We start from the raw sequence: 26121 nt of genomic DNA, 5'->3' as shown, positions 1-26121 counted from the left end.
TTCATGTCTTTCGATAATTATCACGATACGTTTCAAAACGTTATTTCTTTCTGCTCCTGAGTGAAAGCTGAAGAAACCTGATGGTTAATTGGGGTTTAAACTTTTCTTTGTCAACACAAACAGTGGATCGCTTCACAAATCGGAGGCAGAACATTCAAAACAATTATGATGAAATCTGTGTCAACAAATATGCACGAGTAAAGTTAAGTAAAAACTATTTTCAGTCCTTTTTCCCCAGCAAAATAAACGTCTTAATAAAAAATAAACGTCCAAAATCGTGTGATTCAAGTGAATGAAATCAAACATTTATTGAACATTTGTTATATTGTTATTGATTTATATGGTGATAATTATTGTTTTATTGTTCAGCCCTAACAGCAGTGAAATCTCGATACCAAATGTGAGACCATGATAAAACAAAATAATTTAAAATATCAGCTAAAGCTTAATAAGCTTAATGTTGTATTTAAAACACTCGAGGAATTACGACAGATGACACAGACTGAACGGTAAGGACGGCCGCCTACTGCCACGAGCTGTGTTTACATCACGTTAGCCTGGACGCAGTAGCCTTTAGCTATTGCAAACGCGGTCATGGGGCTGGACGATTTCACCCGAAATCACTATCAATTGAACATTTCACCTCAATTATGATTATTAAACCATTTGTTTTTGAATGTTGTTTTTTTTTGCCCTCATAGTTCACTGACGAGGTTTGAACTGTAAATATGCACAACTTTTAAAGCTTTGCTCGCTTCCTCTCCTCATTCATCAAAGGACGTCTATGAGACAGGTGACGGCGAAAAGTGACGGCGAAAAGTGACGGCGAACGTGAGCGAGTAATAAAGTTGTCAGTCTGGCAGTAAATGTGCAGCGTAGGTCACAGTGAGTCCGCGGTTGGCGCTGGCTAACATCTCCCTGAGGTCTGAAGGCTGAGCAGGACTGGACGGGGCGGAGTCACGTGACCACACACACAACATGGGGAAATTACGTCTGTTAGAGGCTCTGAATTTCGGTGTGGATCACTTTTAAATTAAAGCGACGCAGCAGTGCCAGCTGTCTCAAACTAAAATAATGGTAACACAAAGTTCTTCCTCTTCATACGCGACTCTCACTGTTTTCCTTTTCGGCGAGGCGGAGCTGCTGCTGCTGCACTTGTTGCCATCTCCCTGGTGTCGGATCCCCGTTACCTACAGTACCTACAAAAACCAGTACCGACTTGTTTACAGAATTTGGTATGGAAGCATCGGTTGTCATAACATCCCTTGTGGGAGCTATGTTTATCTTTGTTGCTGTGCTCCTGCAGCAGTGTGGCTCTACGCTCTGTTGCTTTGTCCGTCGTCATTAACGTAGTTCAGGCTCTCGTGGTTCCCTGAGGATGGAGTGGGTGTTGAGGGGAAAAAAATCGAATTGCGATTTTTCTGCCAGATATTGCGATTTTTTTTTTTTTTTGCGATTATTTAAAATTGAAGTTCAATATTCACTGCCAGTCTATTTTTGACGGAAGCCGCGTCAAACAGCACAGAGCAGATGAACCAGGCAGGAAGTCAGACACAGAACGGCAGAGAGAATCCGGTTGATTTTCAAAATAAAACACCCTTCGTATTGTACATCAACAATAAACCAGTGGGGTGAGGTAAATTCACGTGAGAGGGGATGTCCTTTTTGGAGGGCAATTATATAATGCATTGTGCTATTACAGTGCGGGGTAAAATTTTATAAAAATGTAATCTAACTTTAAAGATGTGCAGAAGATCTGTTATTAATACACGGGCTGAAAGTTGCATTTACTGAGACGTGCGCTCTCTCTCTCACTTGAACACTCACTCAGTCACTCTCTCTCACACCAAATAGCAGGTTAAGAATAAAAGAAGCATTCACAATGGTGCATGGATGAAATAGGCCTAGATACTTCTTAATGCTTGGCCAAATGTTCATAACACAACATCACTGAAGACTAAAAACCGAGTACCCGACCAACAGAGTATAGACAGTTATTCAGGAAACCTGACCTGGCCCAGGACCCTGTGGCAGGTGCTGACAGTAAGGTTACTTCAACTATTCATTCACCGCTAAATCCAGGCAAGCAAAGCAAAACAAACAATATAACTATATTAGAAATATTAAGTTCAGAGAGAGAAGGAGGTGACATTTCACTCACCTTATTTGAAAAGGAAGGCCGTTCTCCTGTCATGGTGGCGAAGTGGTCAATAACCAAGTTACAGAATTTCCCACTGGCTTTTCGTCCTCCGCAACAACAGAGTCAGTCGAAGTTTGGCGCTACCGGCTAGCCACTCTGTCCGGAAATAGTTTTCCTCATTGAACGTCCAAAACCCCTTTTTCCTCTCCAGGCGCAGCTCCAGTTTTGGCGTTGGTCTTCCCTCAGATTTAATCCTACGTTGCTGCTGTAGTGGTAGTTTAGTAAAACTATGTATTATAACTAAATCTCCACCTTCCATAACTGCACCAGCTAAAGTTGCTAACAGCTCCCGTCATCTGAATGACGTTGATCGCATGCTGTGTTTTATTGGCGTGAAGCCAGACAGCGGCTGTCAACAACCCGCGGATGTGTCTGACTTTGTTTGCCCAGCTTTCTTGTTTTTGTTTTGTTTTTCTTGACTTGGCTCCTGATTGGTGCTGAGCTGCAGACTCTTTATGTAACGTTGAACTCTTTATCTGTGTCGGGTTTTGAACTGGGCACTGATTGGATAACACTCTGCTGAGGTGCTTTACTCTGTGGACCGACACTTTGAAGTATATGAAAAAAAACAATGTTCTCCTCTTCCTCAGACTTTCCTCTGTCTGGCTCTCCAGCTCCAGACGAGTCAAAGTGCTTCAAGCTGTTCGTTCTGAAGCGAAACAAACAGTCAAGTCCTCATTTTCCAATTAAGCAGCTAATTAGAGCCGAGATGTGGAACCAATGTCTGCTTTGTGGTAAACAAAAGGGAGTGAAATATAATGCAAGCAATGTGAAATTAGTGAAATATGTTTAAAAATTACAAATGAGAGGATTATGATGATGTTTTAAACTTCCAGTCCTGCAGTTTGAGCTGCTGTGTTTTTATGTGATCCACTTCTCTCTCTTTGGGCTCACTTAGTTCACGACTTTTCACCAGCAATACACCTAAAATTGTTCCTTGTTCATTCACACAGAGAAGCTGCAGGAGACCAAAGACCAGAACCCTGAAAGCTGGAACTGTGTGAAGTTTTACATTTTGAACTTGAAATTGTCCAAACAGAGTTTAAACACTGAGCAGTTTGAGCCTTCAGGCCTGAGCGACCGCGTTGTTTGATTCTTCTCTCGACTGGGTGAATTTTCTGCTCTTCTACATGTCCGGGACTTCAAAGTGGCGTTCCCGGGCATGCAGGGCAGGCGGCAGGAATACATCAAATCCATCCACACAGCCATCTCGCACTCGTCCGTCCATTTCACAGCGAATCTTCTGACTTCTGGCTGGCAGACTGAGGAAATACTGTCAGAAATATTCACGCTGTAGCCGACTTTGACTTCTGTAAGGAAACGGACTGAAACTTCACAACTTTATCCAGAGTCTGAGATACTGAGGGGCCCGACGTTTGGTCCGGTTCATTAATTCATGCGTTTCTTGTTGCTTGGGTGTTTTGAAGTGTTGGTCGCTGCTCCTTTCAGTCACATATTAAACACACCGTCTCGGGAAGCTCTCATGTGTCTGTTTGACCACAGAAATACAAAAGTGTTCGGGCATCTGAACTAACTCTGACCCTGTTTCCAACACTGAAATACTATAAATTTCTTGATTTTAATCTTGCAACCCAACATGACATTAACATTCCAGGTGGAGACATTAAATACACAAGAAGAGATGGGAGACGGATGAACGTAACCACACTGCATCATATCTGTCACCAGCTGACAGATGTGGTGTGTTGCCTGCAGGGTCTGAAATCAGCACCTGCCAAATTTGGGGTAAATCGTTTGCAGCGGCAGGTGAAATCGTCGGGGCCATCCGCCATTTTGCCGGGCAGGGAAAATGTACAACAGTAAGACACAGGTTAGCGTAGTGTGGCCAGCAGCCAGCTCAGGAGATATCTGTGGCGGCGTCTCAAACAAAACTCACCAGAGGAGGAGGCCCGGTTCTCCTGAGGCAGCCTGAGGCCAGACTACAGGAGAAAATTTCATATCACGATTATAGTGACCAAAATTATCACGGTTATCAGTGTTATCATGGTACAAATGTACGGATACACATAAGTTTTATTTTGAAAACTACAAATAAAATGACCATTTTGTTTGTATGAACATTAAAATAAGAGCTAATACCTTTTGTAAACATATGAAAACCATCCAAGGTGCATCAAGATTTTATATTATAGGTAATGCAATGACCCTGTGCACAATTACATGAAAACCAGTAAGTCTTTAGAAGACGGTGATCGTAACAGTCTGCAGTGTTTGTCCTGTTCTGACACTTTTACAGCTGCTGGTTGGTTGACTAAACTGCGTATTTGCCGTTAGTTTAAATAGCGCCGTGTACGGTAATAACAACCGTTATTTTAATCATGGTTTATCGTTAAACTCTGGTGTTGTCGGAGAATGACGGAGCTTGTCTTAGACGTGAGAGGCCTCACTTGGTTTTATTTTCGTTGGCCAACCTGAAACTGAGTATTCCTTGTTTGCTTGCTGGGATCCAGAAGAGGAGGTTTTGGTAGAGAGATGGACTCTGATGGAGATTTGATCTGACAGATTTGTTGGTGGGTTTTGTTTTGAGCACAGATTCTGTGGTGAACTTTCTTGTCGTCCGTCGTTTCCTTTGAAACAGCAGGTTATTCAGTAAAGTGGAGTGACTGTCATGTGCTGAGATACATGGTTTTTTTCTACTTTAATACTATGCATGTAATATTTTTGTGTAAATCCATCGAACATTGAATGACAACATTGTCTACATTAAAGGGGACCTTTGTATAATGTGAAAATGTCAGATGTTCATGTTAAACATGACCAAAGATATCCCCGTTCCGAACGCTTTGAACTGTTTTTTTCTACCATATGCTCGGTATGATGTCATTCTGAGCCGGATTTCCATATATGGTCATTTGCTCCAGGCCCACAAAGGAACATGCAGCCCTATCTCTGCGCCAACCTGGTAAACACATAAGACAATGGCCAATCAGAAGACAGTGGGCTTTGGGGGCGGCTTTTTCAGACAGAGGCTAAAATGAGGGCCTGCAAGAGCCAATCTAAGATTTTTTGAACTTTTGATTCATGCAAAGCTGCCATAGAGGAGTCACAGAACTACAATACAGGAAAAGCAGTATAATAGGTCTCCTTTAACTGATGCCTGAATGAGCTGAATGTTAATATGTTATATGTATTGAGAGTGGCAGACAAAAGAAAGTTCATTTCAGACCCTGGTTGGTGGGCTGGTGAGAGCAGACTGTAAAGAAATGGATCCGGAGGTTGTGTAGGAAGACGGAGCATTCAGAGAGGAATACTTTCATGCGCAGAAGATAGAGAAATGACCTCTTGGGGACTCCGTAGATGTCTTGAGTTTTGATGGTTTAAATAAAACAATACTTTTTATACCTTGGAGGAATCCGTTTTAATGCCGACATGGCCTGAATAAAATCCAAATCTGTCAAAATACCTCTCAAAGGAGAAGTTAATGAGAGGCAGTTTATTGTCGATACCCAGCTGAGCTCAGATCAGTTCAGTCTTTATCACTCTGCGTGCGTTCAGACTCGGATATCAACCTGATCTTCCGGTCTGCTGTAGTCTGATCTCTCTGTATTCTAGTTCTCAGGGAAACCTTCACCCGTCCCACAATGCATTTGGATAAAGATGAAAGCGAAGCTGCTGCCGCTGCCTCCTCACCTGGCTTCACTCTTGACTCCATCTCTTCCTCTTTCTCTGAACAGATTTATAAACAGAGGAGTTAATCAGGGCTGGAGCAGCATCTGGAGTCTGGCCTTCTGCTCCTCCTGGACTGGACATTTCTCCAACACTGATTGGCTCTCCTGTGAAGCTGCTGGTGACTGGACAGTCTTGAATTCAAGGTAAGGACTCATTTTTATTTTTTTCACTGGATGTCAACCTTCATTTTTGAAAAACTTATTTTGGTTGTTTTCTTTTTCTTCAGTATTTCCAACATGAAATTGAATCCCATAGTTTTTATCTTTACGTACTAAATAATAGAGCCCGGCCGATTTATCGATTTGCGGATATTATCGGCCGATATAAGCTACTTGCAGATTTGGCGTTTTATAACAGCCGATATATGACTACTAAAAAAAAGAAACAGTGAGACGGATTCTTCCCTCAGGTCATGAGTGTTGCATAGTTTGCCCACCAGAGAGCGCTCTGCAGCTCCTCTGTTAACAACACTGCAGCACCACAGAACAAAACATCAGGTGACCGCAGTCTGCCGGAGCTCAGAGCCGGCTCTGTTTGCACTAACACTCAGTGTTCCCGGTGAGTTTTGTCACGTCAATTACACGACTTAAATAATAACAAAAACAGCCCTCATCACTTTTCCTCTTTGGAGACCAGACCTGCTAACCCTCCAGTTTTTCACTGGCCTCTCCAGGCTCAGGCTGACTGATTGTAGATCTATTTCTGAAACAGTTTGGCAGTTCTAGCGACCAGTCCTCCTCCCATTTCTCTCTCATTTATTACTTCTAAATATTTTCTAACATCGCCAACAGCAGCTAACGCTGCCTCTTCCTAAATTACCCACAAAGCTAACGCTGTGTTTATGTTTAAGTGGAGGGGGCTAACATTAATGAGTGATTACACTGTAGTGTCTGTAGTTCTAGTCGGCTATGATAAAACCAGAGGAGACCTGAACAAGTATCTAACACACAGTTGCAGGACCTCGTTGCAGACAGTCATGTAGTATTAGATTAATTCAAGGGCAGCGTTTCCTCTGCGTCACTGTATCATAGAGCCAGAAGGTGGTTAGGAAATAGTTTGTGTAGCTTTGGATAGAATTAACAGAGTGCAGGTGATAAGCTAGATGTAGAAAGTAGTCATTGTGGCAGATTATATTAAGGTAATAACTACTGCATGACCAAAAAAACCATTATTTATCATTATTATGATAGCAATGACACGAGAGATGATATATGGTATTATTATTACTTTTAGTAGTAGTACTATATTGGTATATTTTATAGTTTCTGTTTCACTGGTCCCCAAAATAAATACACTATTTAATGTTTATTAGTATTAGTACTCTGTAATTTATAGTAAATCAGATATTTAAAAATGTTTTCTGTAGTTTCATACATTTTGTTGTACTTTTGTTCAAAGTTTTATTTCTAACAATTACAAAGTGTATTTTTAAACTGCATTATGTCTTGAGGTCTCAACATAACAAATGTTAGGGATAATCTTAAATAAAGGGGGAAAATAATATCGGCCGATACATCGGCCATCGGATTTTAAAATCCTCAAATATTGAAATCGGTATCGGACGTAAAAGTCCCATAACGGTCGGGCTCTACTAAAGGTATTTTATGGGTATAGTTTATATATAAACAGGTCAACTTGCACTCAGGTAGTCTACATGTGAGATTGTGGATAGTTTAGAGTCCCGAGCACACGTCCAAATCATTAGCACTGTGCAGTTTTTAAAGATAGTTTTAAACAGTATAAATGAATAGCTATTTTATTTTTCGTATGTTAATTTGTAATGGATTGTGATATAGTGGTAGTTTTTAATGGGTTTTCTGCATGGATTTAGGACAGCTGAAGAAACCCATTGTAAACCACTTACCGTAAAAATAATAAGTCCCATTTAGACGCCAGTCCCTTTTACTGGCCGGGTGTGGCTTCACGTTTTGACAAATAAACGCAGGTCTCAATTAGGAGCCCGGTGTGGTTTTTATAGAAGTTTTTTGGATGTAAAAACCTGCTTGAGCTAGTTCAAGCTGCTTAGATCGTGCATACAAATATAAATGTTTAAACCTTTCTCAGTGTGGACATGGTACACGGCTAGATTGGTAAGATTCTCCACAATTTAACCGTTCAGTTCATTTTACGGAAACAACGAGCCTCAAAGTCTAATTTTATTCAGGTTTATTGCGATGGCAAAGTAATTAAAGGCCTGTCCAAAATCTAGGCTGGTTGAGTTTAATGATTTAAGCAAATAAAAGCCTCGGCTATTAATTTAAGTTTTGCGGCAGTATAATTCAGTCCATTACCGTACCCCACATCTCCTAAGGCTAAATACCTGAATGTTTGTTGCTCCTGAAAATGCTTTAGACCCACAAAATCCATTCCAGTGACGCTCCACAGGCTCACAGACAGCAAATATCCAGACACACAGAAAAAAAGCAAACAGTGTGATAAAGAAACAAACTAGATTTCAGAAAGTGAAAAGAATTCATCCTCCGTAACACATTTGCTCTGACAGTAGGACTAATGGCCTCCACTGACCTGCTTCCTGTGTTCTGGTTCAAACTAATCGCGGTTCTATAAATTGAATTTCAGCGCCAGCGTGCACAGGATGAACAGTTTTATTTATAGTTTAATAAAAGTTCTGTGAGAAAAGAACAAAGTGACCCCAAAAAATCAGGTCAAAATAATATTTTATGTCTTTATATCCTTCTTTTTGTTCCTGTCAGTGTTCTGAGCTCAGTCCAGGAAATAGTCTGTTCCCTGGAAAAGACGGTTGTTTGATCTGAGAGTGTGTGAGTGTGTTGGTGGAGTTGTGACAAACTGCAGTGAGAAATTAATGAGCAAACGCTGGAGGATGTGTACAGCATGTGAGCTGCAGGGTTTGTGTGTTTGGAGTTTTCACAGTTTGCCTCGGGGCGATGCAGCAATCCCACGGGAAAAGTGAAGGTTAAAGACCTGCTTCAACTTGAAAACACATACACATTTGATATTATTCTGGATAAGAGATAAGCGCTTTTACCACATTCCTAAACACACACCAGAGTTGAAGTTGATATAGTATCAGCAGTGTGTGAAAAAACAGGCTCTCTGAAGGCTCTCCCAAAGACAGAAGTACTGTCCCTTATCTGTTTATCCATCTATTATCTATCCATCTGTCCATCTATCTATAATGAATTACTAAAGAACAATTCATTTCATACAGTTTATTAAATAAAGTAAATAAAACAGTAAAAGTGTGTTTGTGTGTGCAACAAAAAAAATTAAAATTAATTAATAAAAATAAAATAAAAAAATAAAAGTCTGTGTGTTAATAGAATTAAAATAAAAATTAAAAATAAAACAACTAAATAATCTGAATGAAATGTGAAATTAAAAAACAAAACAAATAAAGGAACAATACTAAAATAACAGACATGACAAAGCGTCAGCTAAATGAATAAATGTAATGTAATTTCTTTAATAAATATTTATCAGTCTATTCGGAGTTTCCACTGGTTGTCCTCAGTTTATGACATGAGGAGATATATTTTGCTGCAATGATTTGGCATTCTGGCATTTCTCCCAGTAAATAGGGGAGTTTCCGTGTGTCTGATATAAATTTGAATTCGGGGTATATGTGGGAAATGTTTGTGAAGTCTATCTAAGTTGTTAAGAGTTGTCTGTTTTGATATTTTTGAACAACAAAATAAATATTGTTAAACTGAATACAAGTAATGATATCATTTCAGCCAGCTTCTGCAGTCAGGCTGTTTGATATCTTGTGGATTCACAGACTCACCGAAGGAACCAGACCAGCTGATCAATACCCGACTTTAAGCTGACTTGCACACTGGGTGAAATGTGTAATGTTAAGGTCCTCCCGACTTTTCAGGAGGTGCACTTCGGGCTACAATGCAGCGTTATGGCATTTGAAGTTTTTGAATTCTCAGTTTGTCTAGCACTGTAAACATCCGCGCTTTTTAAGTTTTTTGATTTACAATACTGAAGTTTTAGCCAAAAGATTTGGACTAAAAAATTAGAATCACTTACATAACTATAAATGTGTACGGGAAATGACAGAAAATTAAAATATACTGTTATGGTGCTGTGTAAAATTTGAGTGCTCCTAAATTTTCTGGCACCTAAATTAAAAATTTTGGCTTACAGTGGAACCATGCCAGAAGTTATTCTGGAGCCCTGCCTTCTCGTCGTGGATGCAGGCAGTAGGGGTGTCAGTAGTCAGGAACTCAAACTAAGAATTTAAACACAGTGGTATGTTCAAGACTTTAAAAATAATTTTACATTAAAATAATTTTGTGTTAAAACATTAATTAAATGTGTCGGTTCTGATGAAACAGCTAATCATTAGCGTAGTTATTGCTGCTGACTGATGTCTTTCTTAACACCTCAGTCTCATCTTCACACCGTTGACTCGGTGATGTCATTAAGTTTTGAGTGTGTTGCTGTATAAATTAACATGTTAATGAGGAAAAACTGAACTGAAGACAAGAAAATACTCTCCAATTAAACGAGCACAGTTCATCAACAGTGATGGGTCAGACTGAGGAACTTTCTGTTCATTTGGGAACGTTTGTTAATCAGCACATTAATGAACTCACTGAATGAGCTTATTAGCAGAATAGGTTTGTGTGATAAATCGCCAGGGGCTTCCTGTATTTCCCTGTAAGCGCCTATAATACAATGCTTTATAGGATAATAGGTGTGTTACAGATGATATATGTGACCTGAGAGAGAGAGAGAGAGTGTGTGTTCTCGTTTTCTATCTGGCAAGTATTTGCAAAGTCAGAACAGTAGTATCTCATTCGTATCTTGTAGCACATATTACTAATTTCCCAGTGAGTTCTGACCTGAAAAGTGAGGCTTTTTTTAGAAAGCGAGGACGTTGTTGGAAAGCGAGGACGACTGTGGAAAGTAAGCATTTTTAATATTTTAATTAAAACATTTTTCGAGAAAGTGGGCACACTATTGTGCATTTAATACATACTAGAAACATTTTGGGTAAAAAAAAGATAAATTTGAATGTTTTGCAAAGTGAACATGTCCTTACTTTTTAAGGAGCTGTTTGACATGGTTTTATGGTTAAGGGAAGAATTAAAGTTGTGGGCTGGGGAATGCATTTTGTTGTCCCCACAAGTTTAGAGCTTCAGCCTTGTGTGAATATGTGTGTGTTTTTCTATCTGGGACAGTTGGGTGTTGTTTTAGCATGTTGGTGTTTTTGCATGTTGGAGTTTTAAACGCTGGAAGCAGTCCTGACTGTCAGCCAGCTCCCTCTCTCTCTCTCTCGGCTGAAACTCCTTTGTTCGTCAGAAAAACTGCAAACACAAACTCTGAGAATCTCTGAGGTTATATTTAGGTCACAAGAACATTATCCTCCAGCTACCGCACCTGGTCTTAACTTAAGTTTTCAGTGAGATCTTTATCATTTGATTGCTGGTAGGCCATGTCGACATTTCAGTTTTAGTTTCCGTCAATGAAACTTTACACAGGAAGCTACAGATCAATAAATCCAGCTGTTATCACCAAAGAAAAGAGGCGTTTGTGCTCGCTGGTCATCTCTGCTGCTGATCATTCACTCACCTGTTCCTTAAAATACTGTTTTTGTACCCCTCAAAAGTACAGAAAATGGCAAGAGTTCCCCACAGACATTGCTTTTGTGGTCAGGACAATGATATTTTAATATTAACCTATTTCCAATGAGAAAACAGGTGAAATTGTGTCTTTTCATTCACATAAAGTCAGAAAAACAACAACATATGAATCCAAATAAACATGTATTTATACACCAGCTTTGATGGGTATTTGTTGCAGTTACGGAGCAGCAGGGCTTTGAGGGTGGTGGGCCCCCAGAAGGTGCTGATGCCACCACATCAAATCAGAGATGTGAAATTTACATTAGCGTACACCTTGTGCTTTTATGTTAGCTTTAACGTGATTTAACGAGATTGCCATGTTTTTTGCAGCTGCACTATTCCACCAGATTTAGATGTTTTATTTCACACACATTTCCTCCTAATGAAGTTTGGAGTCTTTATTAGAATTAAAATAAAGTTCTGTGGGTTTGACAGTGGTCTCCATCGATGGTATTAAAAATATAACTCACCGTCTTCAGCTGTCTTAGTGTTGAAGAGGCGGTTCAGTTCTGTCCGCTCCTGAAACTGAGACGATAATGAAGCTGTGTGTCGGCTCCTTTTCTACTTTCTCAGATTGAGGATTGACTTTGACGGAAGCGGCGTGTCCTCGTCCTAACAGCGACCTGCCGCCTATTTTTACATCAGCTCGTCAGACGCCCGCTGAGAGCAGCTTTGATATCTGCCTCCTCTCCACACTTTTATTTTCCTCTCCACTCCACTGAATCTCTTTGTCTCTGTCTGCGCCTCTTTGTCGTTTCAGTTTGTGTGTTTTATTGGATTGACAGCAGAGAAGCTGCGAGCTGTGAGCAGAGCGGCGTCGCTTAGATATATTACATGATGTATTGGATTTCTTTCTTTCGTTTGTAGACAGTGAGAGAAGGTTGTGTTTCGGAGGATGGAAAGGATCAGATGAAGAGAGATGATTGGACAGGAGGTTCAGAAATCAATGATGTTACTGTTAAAGAGAATCTTTCACTGGTTTGTAGATTCAAGACAATTTTTCTCTCTAATCAGGTGCCAAATCATTCGCAACATATAAAAACAACTATGTTTAAAAGCATTTACATTTATTCATTTAGCTGCCGCTTTTACCCAAAGCGTTACAACTGCTGTCAGAGGTCGCACAGCTCTGGAGCAACGAGGGGTAAACGTCTTGCTCAGGGACACATTGGTGTCTCACAGTGGGTTCGAACCCGGGTCTCTCACACCATAGGCATGTGTCTTATCCACTGCTCCATCACCACCATCACCATGTTGATCAGCCTGCAAATCGGGCTTCAGCAGGATGCAGCAAGTGGGAGACGAAGATAAACAAAAGCAAGACAAGCGATCAAACGCCACAGCGAAGTGGAGAGCTGCACACTGCATCCTGGTTAGTGTTGGAAGATGTCGGTCTGAGGAACGTCCTTAAAATCACAGCTTGGACCCGCTGGGCCGCTCTGCGCTCCTCAGGTGATCAGACAGCGCTCCGCGACAGCTGGAGTGTTTGCTAACGATATGCTGTGTTAACATCACTTTACTGTCTGGCAGGAGTAGCGATTACTTACCCATGATAGAAACTAATGTGTGTAGATCAGCTGTTATCAAGCATGCAGTCGATGGTCCTGTCACGCACTGCACATGATAACTCCCACTACGTTTTATGGTGCGCTTACTTTACCGCGGGGGTGGGGTCTATTACTCTGTCGAACTGTATGTAAAGACTTCTGATACCATTGCCTCCGCCGATGCAAAGCGGCCGTCAGTAAAATGCATGTTGCAGACTGTATATAAGATGGTGGCAGGTGAAAGTGCAACGCGTTTTCTGCCATCTGTCCTCCAACACCGCACGCACAGATGCCATGATGAAAATGAACAGCACACTAAACCAAGAGGAGGAAACTAAAAAAGAAAATGAAGACCCTCTGTTAGCTAACTTTCTGCAATAACTATGCTAGCTAACTACAACTAAGTTAACTAAACTAGAAAGACAAACCAACAATCAGACACAGAGAGACGCTTTTTAAACCTTATTTTGGGGCAAAGTCGTCAAAATTTTTCAGCTATTTTTATTAGATTTTACTACTGATTCTGCCCGGAGGCGCTGCCAAGATGGCTGACGAGTGGCAGGACTTCCCTGTAAGGACTTTGCTATTGCTGCTGAGCGTCAAGTTAGCTTCGCAGCAGCAACTGCACTGACCATATACTAACCCACAGCCTAGCTAACGTTAGCAACCTGACTGGCTGTGTTGTGGTTTTTGTCCTGGAGCTTGATTTCTCCGGATTCGCTTCCCCCACCTTTTTAAGTATTTATTTCTTACCCGCATCTGAACCGTGACATCAAATCCTGTTTTGACATGAATGGTTAATGTGACCGAATGTCATTAATCGCCTCTATTCAGTCAAAGTCTCGCTGTGATCAGAAGTTTGGAAGCAGGAGAAGAAGAAGATGATGATGTGAAGTGTTTTTCTTCTCCCGGTTGATGTTGTGATATTTGGGTCACATCCTGCTGTAAATAAAACACAATAAATATGAAGCCGTTTTCTTCTTGTTCTCTCATCTGTCAGTCGGCTGCTTTCGCTGTCATTAATCCAAACCCCCCCGTCAGTTCGATTCAAAGGGCTTTATTGGCATGAAAGTTTCAAGAACAATGCTGCCAAAGCATCAAAATACGGTAAAATATTTAGACAGCACAGAGTAATATGAACATAACACAACTTTGAGCGGACGGTAACATCGCCAAAGCAAGTGTGAAACAGAACTGTGATATCAAAATATATAGATTTTCAGAAATCATCCTGGATCTATTATGTCTCTGTGTTATTGATAATGGTCTCTCTTCTTCTTCTTCTCTGGTAAAGCATCAGATGTCTGTCGTCTTCTTGTTATTTCCCGGCGTTTCTCACTCACCTGCTGCCGTCGTCTTGTTTCTGTCTGCTGTCTTCATTATGTGATGCTTTGCTTGTTAATGGTTGTTAATCAGAATCTAAAGAGGTGAAATGAAGATTTGGGAGGTTGAATGAAACGAATCAGGACTCAAATCAACTGTAAAATCTCTTGAACACAACAGCACCCCTCAGAAAGATGGAGTATATAATCACAGAGTCGTATAAGAAGCTGTAGAAACATCTAAGGTAATTAATTATAAGGCTATAATTTAAAATAACTAAATAAAATGGGCTTGTTTACAGTGACACTGATGATGCATTTTATGGAGAAGTGATGTTGAATTTACTGACGTCGTTCATGTTGTGGGGATTTTCTTCCTTAATGAAAGACAGTGAGCTTTCTCACTTAGAATTGTGTGTATTGCTGTGTATTTACTCGTGCCACGAGATCTCGAGATATTAACGTGATGATAGGAGTGTGACGGTGAAACAAGCATAGCAGACCCCGCCCCGTTCAGGAGATGCAGCGGGCTGCCTGCTGATTGGAAGAATGGCGGTTCAATCCCCCCGGCCCCCCCAGACTACATGTCGAACCGTCCTTGGGCAAGATACTGAACCCCAAATTTCTCCTGATGGCTGTTCCATCGGTGTGTGAATGTGATGTAGTGTAAGACTAGAAAGGTGCTTTACAAGAACAGACCATTAACCGTTTTAGTTTAGGTTAACTTTATAGTCCCCAGGGGGAAATTCTGCCTGGGCACAGTGCAGTGTTGCTTCATAAGAAACATCACAAAAGACATCAACATGACCCTGAGAAGCATTTCACAAGAGGAAAACCATTGCTCCATTGAACTGAAGTTTGTGTAAAGTGCATGTTCTAAGGTGCTAGTATGTTTATTGCACGTTGCCCTATTGCACAGGGATCACAAGTAAAGTGATGAAGTGCTCACAGCACTATTTTACATTTTACAGCAGCTTAATGGAGGCTGGCACAAATGATAATTTCAGGCGACAGGATTTGCATTTTGGTACACGGAGTCTTCTTCTTGATGGCAGGGTTTCGTATTCAGGACGAGGGGATGTTGAGGGTCTGATTTAATTTTCCTAGCCGGTTTCATAAGTGCCTGCTTCATACAGGCTCTGTGTAGGCTCATAGTCTCTCCTCCCTATAACGTTCATGGCTGTTTTGTGCATGTTGGCAAGCTTGTTTTTCAGCTTAACTGTAAAGTTGCCAAACCATGCAGTAATTCCATATCTGATAACACTGTCTAAGATTTCCTGGTAGGAAATCATCCCAATCTGACTGCTCACACCATGCAACCTTAGACGCAGTTTGTTACACAGGTTGTCAACATGTGTATTCCAGCAAAGAAGAGTGAATGAGGACACCTGAGTTACTTCCTGGTTTTAATGACCACTGGCTCATGGTTAATAACTTGCCTTGGGTCGAAGACCATATCCTTGCTTATTTAACTAATGTGTGCAGTCTGTAGATGATAAATCAAATTTATTGCAGCAGTTGTGCCCCATACAACACGACAACTTTTGGAGTCAGTCACTTTTCTACAGCAAAACTGCCATAAAGTCAGACACACAACAGCAGACCATCATGAACGCTCAAAACAGACCCACATTAAGCTGAACCGGAACCAAAGACACATAAAACACAGTCTGAATTATCATATCTAATTCCTAATTCTTATCACTTCAAGTTTTAAGTTTCAACTTTTTTAGCATATATCTCCTTTCCTCCTGCTCATGTTGACTGTGAATGAAATACAATCTGCATTCAAAAAAACATTTGTCATACACTGTTGGGGAATTGGGAATTTTTTGGTCTAAACCGAGTAGGCCAATCTCTAGACCTGCTCTGGATAAAAAGTGCAATGAGATGCCTTTTGTTATGAATTGGCGCTGTATAAATAAACCTGAATACATTTGAAATAACAGGCCTGGATTTTAACATTTACCTGGGGAGGTAAAACTCCTGAATTCCAGAGTGAAAACAAATATCATGCTTATTGTAGAAAGACTCACAAAATACTTAAAGTGAAATAATAAACTACATTGATGTCAAAATGTGTATCTACAATAACTAATCCTAAATTTCACTGCTCATGCCAAAGCACCCATGTTGGCTAACAATTACATAAAATATGAAATGATATAGCTTAGTGGTAATGAAATGACAGGATGGGCTGTCCGCTAGCTAACATCACATAGCTCATTTTAAATAAAAGAAATGCTAATTATGAAACTCAGAAGGTAGGAAAGTTAAGTGTATTAAAGAAACTAGATAGCTAACTACTGACGTTAACTTACGGCGTCTCCACCAGCGTGTAGCGGACTGGACAGGAGCAGCTGCGCTGCGAGTGATGTGGGCAGATAGACGTTCAACTAGCATCAAAGTTAGGAAATGGTATGGTCCATTTTAGGGGTGTCTGAAATCATATTTCAAGATTCTTAAATATAAGGCATGAGTACAGGAAATACATTTTAATATTTATAATGACAAGTAAGAAAGACCCCCCCTGAACTGTTGTTTTTGCCGAACATTTCATTTCAAAATTTTGCCCAATAAAGACTATTTTTCCAGTCATAGATTTCCTCATTGAAGATTTCTTAGAAATTGTGTTAAAATATCACTCGCTCGCACAGCTTCTCTTACCACTGTTACGCAGACGATACGCAACTCTACCTATCCTCCCCGCCAGACGACCCCACCGTCTCGGCACGGATCTCAGACTGTCTCTCGGGCATATCTGCATGGATGAAGGCTTGCCACCTTCAACTAAACCTCTCTAAGACTGAACTCTTGGTCATTCCAGCCAAGCAATCTGTCCACCATAACATCGAATAACAAATTGACTCCTCAACCATCACTCCAACAAGGGTGGTGTGAACAGCTGTCCTTTTCAGACCATGTTGCTGCTGTCTCTCGGTCAAACCCCCCCCAATCCCCCTCCGTAATTCAAAACATGGTTGTTGTCACACCATTTAACAAATGTGTCTATTTCGTCTTAGACACCGAGGAGTCCGTATCCTTGTGCAAAAGGCTTAGAATCACGGTATCATCAGCAAATTTCATTCGGTAAATTTTTCCTGTCGTTTCCTCATTGAAGATTTCTCAGAAATTGTGTTAAAATATCACCTTGTGAGCTAGAGGTGCATTACTAACACCAACTGGTAAGCGCTTTGAGGTTGAAAAGACTAGAAATACGGAGCATTTACATCCTGCCCCGAATATACAGCTGAAGGGTTGCTCCAGTGGTGGAAACGGCCACGGCTGAGAGTAAAAGCATCTACAGGGAAGAAGACTCAATGCTGAATCTTCAGCAGCTGGAATCCTCAGTCTGTAGTTTGTTTTTGAGCGATGCTGTTTTAAACGCAGACAGGAGGTTCATTTGAATCACTTTGTTGATCTTGTTCTGCCGGACTAAAAAACATTAATATTAGTCAAAAAGCTTCGTAGGAGTTGGTGTGAAACAGATTTCCTCAGTGGTTTGGTCTGTCAGAGGAAAGTGCTGCTTGGCGTCTCCATCGTACCAACGCAGGACAGGAGGAGGAGGAAGATCCAAGAAGAAGAAGCCTGAGCAGCATTTGGTGTTTATGGTGCAGAGGAGTGTTTTTATTTGGCAGGAGGAAGAGTGAGATTTAAAGCTGTCATTAAAACCAAAGTTTGGCAAGAAACAGTTTCATCTGTCGGCAGTGTTTGAGCCAGGAGGGTCAGCCCTCAACAGGAAAACGCCCAGCATCCTTCTCCAGAGAGAGAGAGAGAAATATTCAGTTTATCATCAGCTGTTCAGAACAATTTGAAATGTCAATATTTTCAATAGTAGATAAACTTCTGTTGAAGTGTTTTCTACATTTGTGTCGTGGTGAGATTGTGCAGACACATTTCCAGATGTTTGATAACTGAACTGGAATGAGGAACCCAAACGCAGCAGACATCTCTTCCACATCTTGTTCTGGTAGATCAACTTTGATGCTAGTGAAAATATCTTCTGATCGTCACAGAATGTCTCCTTCCTGAACACATTTTTATGACTTTTCCTGTACTTCCTTTTAGCTCATTACAGCCACAGTAATGCAAGTGATGGACCGAACAAACTACAGATCAGGATTTGGCTCTCGGGATGTTTTTTTTCTGTGCCTTCCATCTGAGAGAGTTAGTTGGAATATGCTCTTGATTTTTTGTTAAAGAAAGCGAAGCTGTCTGTCAAATGTCTGTCTGACGGCTGTGGTGAAATCACAAACTCAGTGTTATGCTAGTGTAGCCTGTAGCCTGCAGCAGCCACAGAGATCTATGAACGTCTTCCTAACTCCGAACCGACAGATTTGTTTCAGTTTCAAACCCCATCCGACATTTGTCAGACTTCACACAGCTCTCTCTGAGACACCAAAGGCTTTATAAAACTTTCTCACCTGGAAACACACTGAAGTGGGGAAACAGTGTTGAAGATACTGTAGCCACAATGAACATGCTAATAAAGTCTATTAAATATCCAACAAAATAAAAGACTGGTCCAAAGTGGTGACAGGTTTGTGATCTGCCACCTCTGTGGTCGAGGTTTGGTTCAGACACAAACACCATTGTTAGGGCTGGAGAAGGATCGTCATGGGCTTTGGTAGGAAATGCGATGTGAAGAGCGGCCTCAATACATCCTTCCTGATCTCTCTCACGCCGTCACTTCCTGCTGACAGACGAGTCTCAGAGGAGCTCTCTCTCAGGAAGAATTAACCTGGATGATCTTCACATTTGGAGCTTTACTCATTCTGGTTCTGTCTCCAAAGAGTGCGGTAACGTCACCCGCTGGTTTGTGGACCTGCCGCTTTGAAGCGTCAAAGTTGGGACTTCCGTCGTCGCCATCTTGGTTTTCTGAAACTGTGGCTCAGGAGGAAGAGCGGGTTGCCCGTTAATCGGAAGGTCGGCGGTTCAGTTCCCGGCTCCTCCAGGCTTCATGTCAAAGTATCCTTGGGCAAGATACTGAAACCAGCGCCGCGATGTAGTGTAAAAGCGCTTTGAGTGGTCAAAAAGACTAGAAAGGCGCTATACAAAAACAGACATTTACATTTGACGGGACTATATTTGGACGTGAATCTAGCTAGCTTGGTTAGCAAGGTGCATCCGTAATTCACATTAGCTGTGATATTAGCTGTGATGCTAAGTTTGGCTAGCAACAAACAGGCTTAAAACAAAATGTTCTTCCTGGAAAAATGAGCAGCGACTCCTGATGAGCTTTTTCAGCGGCGCTGGTTAAATGTACACAGAGCAGCGGATACGAGTCGCCTCTGTCCTGATTGACAGGTCGCCATGGTAAAGACTTGTCAATCAGCTTGTAGCTCCGCCCTAAAGCCTCCCCTGCTTCCTGGTCTCTGTTCCTCTAAATGGGACCATAATTTACTAAATGAACATCATGCTGTGTTGAAGAAGACTTGAAACTAACGACTGAGACCAGAAACTCATCAGGAAAGTGTTTACTGAGGGAATAAATCAGCTGACAAGTAGAAACATTTTCTCACAGACTTCTATACAATCACACTTCTTTGAGTCGCCCAACTTTGTGAAAGAATAACACGTCATCAGTCTATAAATCACATTATTCCCTGAATGATATGTGTAGCTGTGCCTGCTGGGAAGGCTTGTTGTTCCTTTTTAGAGATGTTAAGGGGCGAGCTTAAAAAACAAATGCTACTATATCAGGATTATGGTTGTTGTGATATTATTTACTGCTGGGATGGTCCTTTCTTATTGGTTCTGTAACACAGCTCTGTTGTTTTAAAATGTAGTAGATGGTTTCTTGTGAACCTCGCTCCCCACCCCCCCCATAAAACATTTGACAGATAAGAGGGTGGTGTCTGCCCTCTTCCCCTCTCTCAGGTCGGGGATTAAGGGCAGCAGGGATTATCTGATCTCTGTCCTGCTGAAGGCCAGAGACGCCCCGCTGCACAGTGAAACACCACAGATGCCCGACAGCAGATTTATTACTGCAGCAGCCAAACAACACAACATCACGTGATCCTAAACTCAGACCTGCAGTTTCACCTTAAACATCCCAAATCAGCTGTTTTTGCTGTTTCCACACTCTGTGTTTAGCTCCTTCAAATCCACTGTATTGAAGTTAAAGTTTATTATATGTAACTTTCAGTGGCAGAATCTCTAGAGATGGTTTCAGGTAAGCAGGATTTGTTTGCGTTAAACTGGGACACCCGCAGCTCATTGTATTAAAATGACAGGAGCTTCACCTTTTCGGTCTTGTCACTGAAAGCTTTCCAGCCGCCGCCGACATACCGTCAGGGAGCCGCAGGCGTCTGTCTTTTAAAGGCGTCTAAGCAAAATGTTTAATGTCATCGTGCTTCTTAGCATAAATACCTTCACATGGCAGCACACGTCATCTGCTGGCGTTTGGCTGGAGCATTTTATCACACACACACAGTCGTGAGGAAGAAGTTGGGGCTTTAGGGCATTTTCCAGCCGGGGGGATAAAGACTGGAGGGAAACTGGGAGGAGGTCGAATCTTATCGGATTTAATCCAAAGACAGACGAACAGCCCCGCCCTCCCTCGCCAACTGCTCAAGAACACACACACACACAGAAGGAGATTAACCCCTTCAGCCTTTTAAAGTCTCCGAATTGAGGCCGTGCCCACAATTCCTTTGTTTTATGAAAGTCAGGTCAAATCTGTTCAGGTTTATTTCTATAGCGTCAAGAAGCTATCTCACTGCACTTTTCACAGAGAGCAGGTCCAGACCGTAATAATATTATTTACAGAGACCCAACAATTTCAGCCATGAGCAAGTTCTTGGAAGGAAAAAGCCGCCTCACCAGGCAGAAGCCTTGAGAAGAATCTGGATCCATGCAGAACGTTTGCTACGCTAACTCCTGCCGTCCAGACTAAAACTGCGTACCAGAAAATCCTAAAATAGAGAGATTTGAAAAAGCTGCTGACCCACGTCTTGGTTTAAAACTCTGGGGCAGTGAATCACCTTTGGCTTCCTGATGGGCTCTTATCAGTCATGCAAAGCAGAAACACGATGCTGCCGACAGAGTTTTGCCTGCAGAAAGCGACGCAGGAGGGGCTGGAAAGGGAAGAAATCGAGTTAGTAATATGCATTAATGGGATAAGAATGCATACAGATGGAGAGGGAGAAGCCCGGTGCATCATGGGAAATCCCCCGGCAGTCTAGGCCTATAGTAGCATAACCAAGGGCTGGTTCAGGACTCATTATTATTTATATTTTAATTAGCATTATGTATTAATGCTAGTATTTTCAGGATGATTGAATAAAATATTGAATTATTAATGAAGTTTTAAAATATTATTTTGGATACATTTTTATATTAACTGAGTAACAAATATTCTTTTTACAATAATCATAAATAAATTAGTAAATTAGTTAATCGAGGGCTGTACATTATTTTTCAGATCGATTAATCTAATGACTAAGAAAAAAACCTTTTCTATGACTGGATTAACATACCAATTAAATCCAAATCCAACATGGCTAATCAATGAGTCAATATTTTATTCAATCGTCCTGATTAAGCACGTGAGAATAATGACGACAGCAGGTGTGATGATAATAACAATAAGAGACATTAATTAGGCTACTTCACTTAAAACTGTAATGTTTTCAGTTTTGAGTGATGCAGTTTGATAATCAGATGTATGTACTGTGCAGACAGTCACAGATCGTCTGTAACGTCCGGCTGTTTTCTCGCTCATACGTGGCCGTTAAATATGAAACGGTCGAACGTTACATGACACACGGCGTGACGTTATGCCCTAGTTAATCGTAAAATTGAAAAACTGTTTGTTAGATTAGTCGATTTAAAAATGAGTGGTCAGGCGGAGCATCTTTTTCTACGTTTGCCAGCTTGCCGAGGCTCTGCTCTGTACTTGTTGTTTGTCTGCCTGGTTTTTGTCCCAGTTCGAGACTCTGAAAGTTTGGAGTTTCAGTCTCTGACCTCGTTTCCTGAGCAGCTCCGAAAACAAAACCCTCCGTCACCCGTCAGCTGCTGCTCCGTCTGACAAAGTGGAAATGAAGGAAAGTAGATTGAGTGTTCAGGGAGGGATTTTTTTTAGACCTCCTGTTGGTCACTTGGTCTTGGAGGTGGCCCACTTTGAGGCAGGTGTTATTCATTTGTTTTTTAAACCATGTCCCAAATTTTGAGTGCGCCAAAGTTTCCTGTCTGCCCCAGAAAACCTGGAGCTGAGGAGATAAACTCGCGCCTCCAAATGTGAGAAAAAACGAGAAGAAAGATGATTACCTGAAGGTGATCTCTCTACGTCTCCGAAGTCTGGAGGGTCCAGTCTGTTAAAGTGTTCTCATTTTGTCAAGCGAGGACTTAAGAGGCTCGATTGAGTTGACTCGTCTCTGCCTCTCAGGAGAAACGACTCTCCGCCGCAGTTAGAGGATAATTCGGTCAGTTAATAAAGTCTGACGGTTTAAGCGAGATGAACAAAGCTCCAGGTCTGACGGACTTATTTGGAAGAGGAAACAAAGGTGGACGTTTGAACCGTCCGTCCTTCCAGCTCTGACCTACTGCACTAGTGTCTCAACACATTCTCACTGCCAACTCCCAAAAAGTCCTGAAATGTGGGTTAAGGTTAGGAAAGGATCCTGGTTCGGGTTAAAATACGTCACTTTCGTCAATTTACGTAACTTCAATAAAAATATTTAATGTTGACTTTTTGTTCCACACGGGACACGAACCCCAAACGGAGGTATTAATATTTAAATTTTAGACCACTTGATTCTGGCGTCAAGCTTCAGAGACGGTTAAAAACCATAATCCATAATCCTGATCAGATGATGTAATCCACACATTTCATGTTTGGCGCTGAAACAGGTCGACCACTTGCTCAGCTGTTCCTGCTTCTTCCTCCCTCTTTGCTTTCCCATCATCCTCCTCTCTTTCCCTCCATTTCCAACCCCCCCCATCTCCCTCTCTTCCTCTCTCTCCCTCTCCCTTTCTCTCCCTCCCCCCCTCCCCATGTCTCTCCCTCCCTCCTTTTTCTTGTCTCCCTCCCTCTCTCCCCCTCTTCATCTCTCTCCCTCCCTCCTTTTTCTTGTCTCTCTCCCTCTCTCCCCCCTTCATCTCTCTCCCCCCTCTCTTCATCTCTCTCCCTCCCTCCTTTTTCTTGTCTCCCTCCCTCTCTCCCCTCTTCATCTCTCTCCCTCCCTCCTTTTTCTTGTCTCTCTCCCTCTCCTCCCTCTTTCTCTCCCCCCCTTCATCTCTCTCCCTCCCTCCTTTTTCTTGTCTCCCTCCCTCTCTCCCCCCCTTCATCTCTCTCCCTCCCTCCTTTTTCTTGTCTCCCTCCCTCTCTCCCCCCCTTCATCTCTCTCCCTCCCTCCTTTTTCTTGTCTCCCTCCCTCTCTCCCCCCTTCATCTCTCCCTCCTCCCCTTCATCTCTCTGCCTCCCCCCCTTCATCTCTCTCCCTCCCTCCTTTTTCTTGTCTCCCTCCCTCTCTCCCCCCCTTCATCTCTCCCTCCTCCCCCTTCATCTCTCTGCCTCCCTCCCTTCATCTCTCTGCCTCCCTCCTTTTTCTTGTCTCCCCCCCTTCATCTCTCCCCCCTTCATCTCTCTCCCTCCCCCTTCTTCTCTCTGCCTCCCTCCTTTTTCTTGTCTCCCTCCCCCCCTTCATCTCTCTGCCTCCCTCCTTTTTCTTGTCTCCCTCCCCCCCTTCATCTCCCCCCCTTCATCTCTCTCCCTCCCTCCTTTTTCTTGTCTCCCTCCCTCTCTCCCCCCCTTCATCTCTCCCTCCTCCCCCTTCATCTCTCTCCCTCCCCCTTCTTCTCTCTGCCTCCCTCCTTTTTCTTGTCTCCCCCCCTTCATCTCTCCCCCCCTTCATCTCTCTCCCTCCCCCTTCTTCTCTCTGCCTCCCTCCTTTTTCTTGTCTCCCTCCCCCCCTTCATCTCCCCCCCTTCATCTCTCTGCCTCCCTCCTTTTTCTTGTCTCCCCCCCTTCATCTCTCCCCCCTTCATCTCTCTCCCTCCCCCCCTTCATCTCTCTGCCTCCCTCCTTTTTCTTGTCTCCCTCCCCCCCTTCATCTCTCCCCCCCTTCATCTCTCTGCCTCCCTCCTTTTTTTTGTCTCCCCCCCTTCATCTCTCCCCCCCTTCATCTCTCTCCCTCCCCCTTCTTCTCTCTGCCTCCCTCCTTTTTCTTGTCTCCCTCCCCCCCTTCTTCTCTCTGCCTCCCTCCTTTTTCTTGTCTCCCTCCCCCCCTTCATCTCCCCCCCTTCATCTCTCTGCCTCCCTCCTTTTTCTTGTCTCCCCCCCTTCATCTCTCCCCCCTTCATCTCTCTCCCTCCCCCCCTTCATCTCTCTCCCTCCCTCCTTTTTCTTGTCTCCCTTCCCCCCTTCATCTCTCCCCCCCTTCATCTCTCTGCCTCCCTCCTTTTTCTTGTCTCCCTCCCTCTCTCCCCCTCTTCATCTCTCTCCCTCCCTCCTTTTTCTTGTCTCTCTCCCTCCCCCCCCTTCATCTCTCCCCCCCTTCATCTCTCTGCCCCCCCCTTCACTCTCTCCCTCCCCTCCTTTTTCTGTCTCCCTCCCTCTCTCCCCCCCTTCATCTCTCTCCCTCCTCCTTTTTTCTTGTCTCCCTCCCTCTCTCCCCCCCCTTCATCTCTCTCCCTCCCTCCTTTTTCTTGTCTCCCTCCCTCTCTCCCCCCTTCATCTCTCCCTCCTCCCCTTCATCTCTCTCCCTCCCCCCCTTCATCTCTCTCCTCCCCCTTTTCTTGTCTCCCTCCCTCTCTCCCCCCCTTCATCTCTCCCTCCTCCCCCTTCATCCTCTCCCTCCCCCCCTTCATCTCTCTCTCCTCCCTCCTCCTTTTCTTGTCTCCCTCCCCCCCTTCATCTCTCCCCCCCTTCATCTCTCTCCCCCCTCCTTTTTTCTTGTCTCCCTCCCTCTCTCCCCCCTCTTCATCTCTCCCCTCCCTCCTTTTTCTTGTCTCTCTCCCTCCCCCCCTTCATCTCTCCCCCCCTTCATCTCTCTGCCCCCCCCTTCATCTCTCTCCCTCCCTCCTTTTTCTTGTCTCCCTCCCTCTCTCCCCCCCTTCATCTCTCTCCCTCCCTCCTTTTTCTTGTCTCCCTCCCTCTCTCCCCCCCTTCATCTCTCTCCCTCCCTCCTTTTTCTTGTCTCCCCTCCCTCTCTCCCCCCTTCATCTCTCCCTCCCCCTTCATCTCTCTGCCTCCCCCCCTTCATCTCTCTCCCTCCCTCCTTTTTCTTGTCTCCCTCCCTCTCTCCCCCCCCCTTCATCTCTCCCTCCTCCCCCTTCATCTCTCTGCCTCCCTCCCTTCATCTCTCTGCCTCCCTCCTTTTTCTTGTCTCCCCCCCTTCATCTCTCCCCCCTTCATCTCTCTCCCTCCCCCTTCTTCTCTCTGCCTCCCTCCTTTTTCTTGTCTCCCTCCCCCCCTTCATCTCTCTGCCTCCCTCCTTTTTCTTGTCTCCCTCCCCCCTTCATCTCCCCCCCTTCATCTCTCTGCCTCCCTCCTTTTCTTGTCTCCCCCCTTCATCTCTCCCCCCTTCATCTCTCTCCCTCCCCCCCTTCATCTCTCTCCCTCCCTCCTTTTTCTTGTCTCCCTCCCCCCCTTCATCTCTCCCCCCCTTCATCTCTCTGCCCCCCCCCTTCATCTCTCCCCCCTTCATCTCTCTCCCTCCCCCCTTCATCTCTCTCCCTCCCTCCTTTTTCTTGTCTCCCTCCCCCCCTTCATCTCTCCCCCCCTTCATCTCTCTGCCTCC

At 43.2% G+C, this 26121-nt stretch overlaps 1 protein-coding gene and 1 long non-coding RNA gene across 6 annotated transcripts in view; one reads left to right on the top strand and one right to left on the bottom strand.

The window, feature by feature from the left end:
* Positions 1-26121, top strand: part of LOC119906713 (semaphorin-6D-like) — a 195838-nt gene that overhangs the window by 29681 nt on the left and 140036 nt on the right. For all 5 annotated transcript variants that reach the window (XM_038724036.1, XM_038724035.1, XM_038724033.1 and 2 more), the window contains exon 2: positions 5896-6033. The gene's annotated coding sequence lies outside the window, so the exon portion shown is untranslated. The remainder of the gene's footprint in view (positions 1-5895; positions 6034-26121) is intronic.
* LOC119906716 lies at positions 14262-22724 on the bottom strand. The gene is made up of 2 exons (XR_005445012.1): positions 22649-22724; positions 14262-14474 (listed from the first exon to the last, which is right to left on the bottom strand). It is a non-coding gene; the product is annotated as an uncharacterized LOC119906716 (long non-coding RNA).

The sequence above is a fragment of the Micropterus salmoides genome, unplaced genomic scaffold (assembly GCF_014851395.1).
Source record: "Micropterus salmoides isolate LMB-PRFRI ecotype aquatic unplaced genomic scaffold, ASM1485139v1 Ms_hic_scaffold_17, whole genome shotgun sequence".
Lineage (NCBI taxonomy): Eukaryota > Metazoa > Chordata > Actinopteri > Centrarchiformes > Centrarchidae > Micropterus > Micropterus salmoides.
This window is presented reverse-complemented; position numbering and strand designations above follow the sequence as displayed.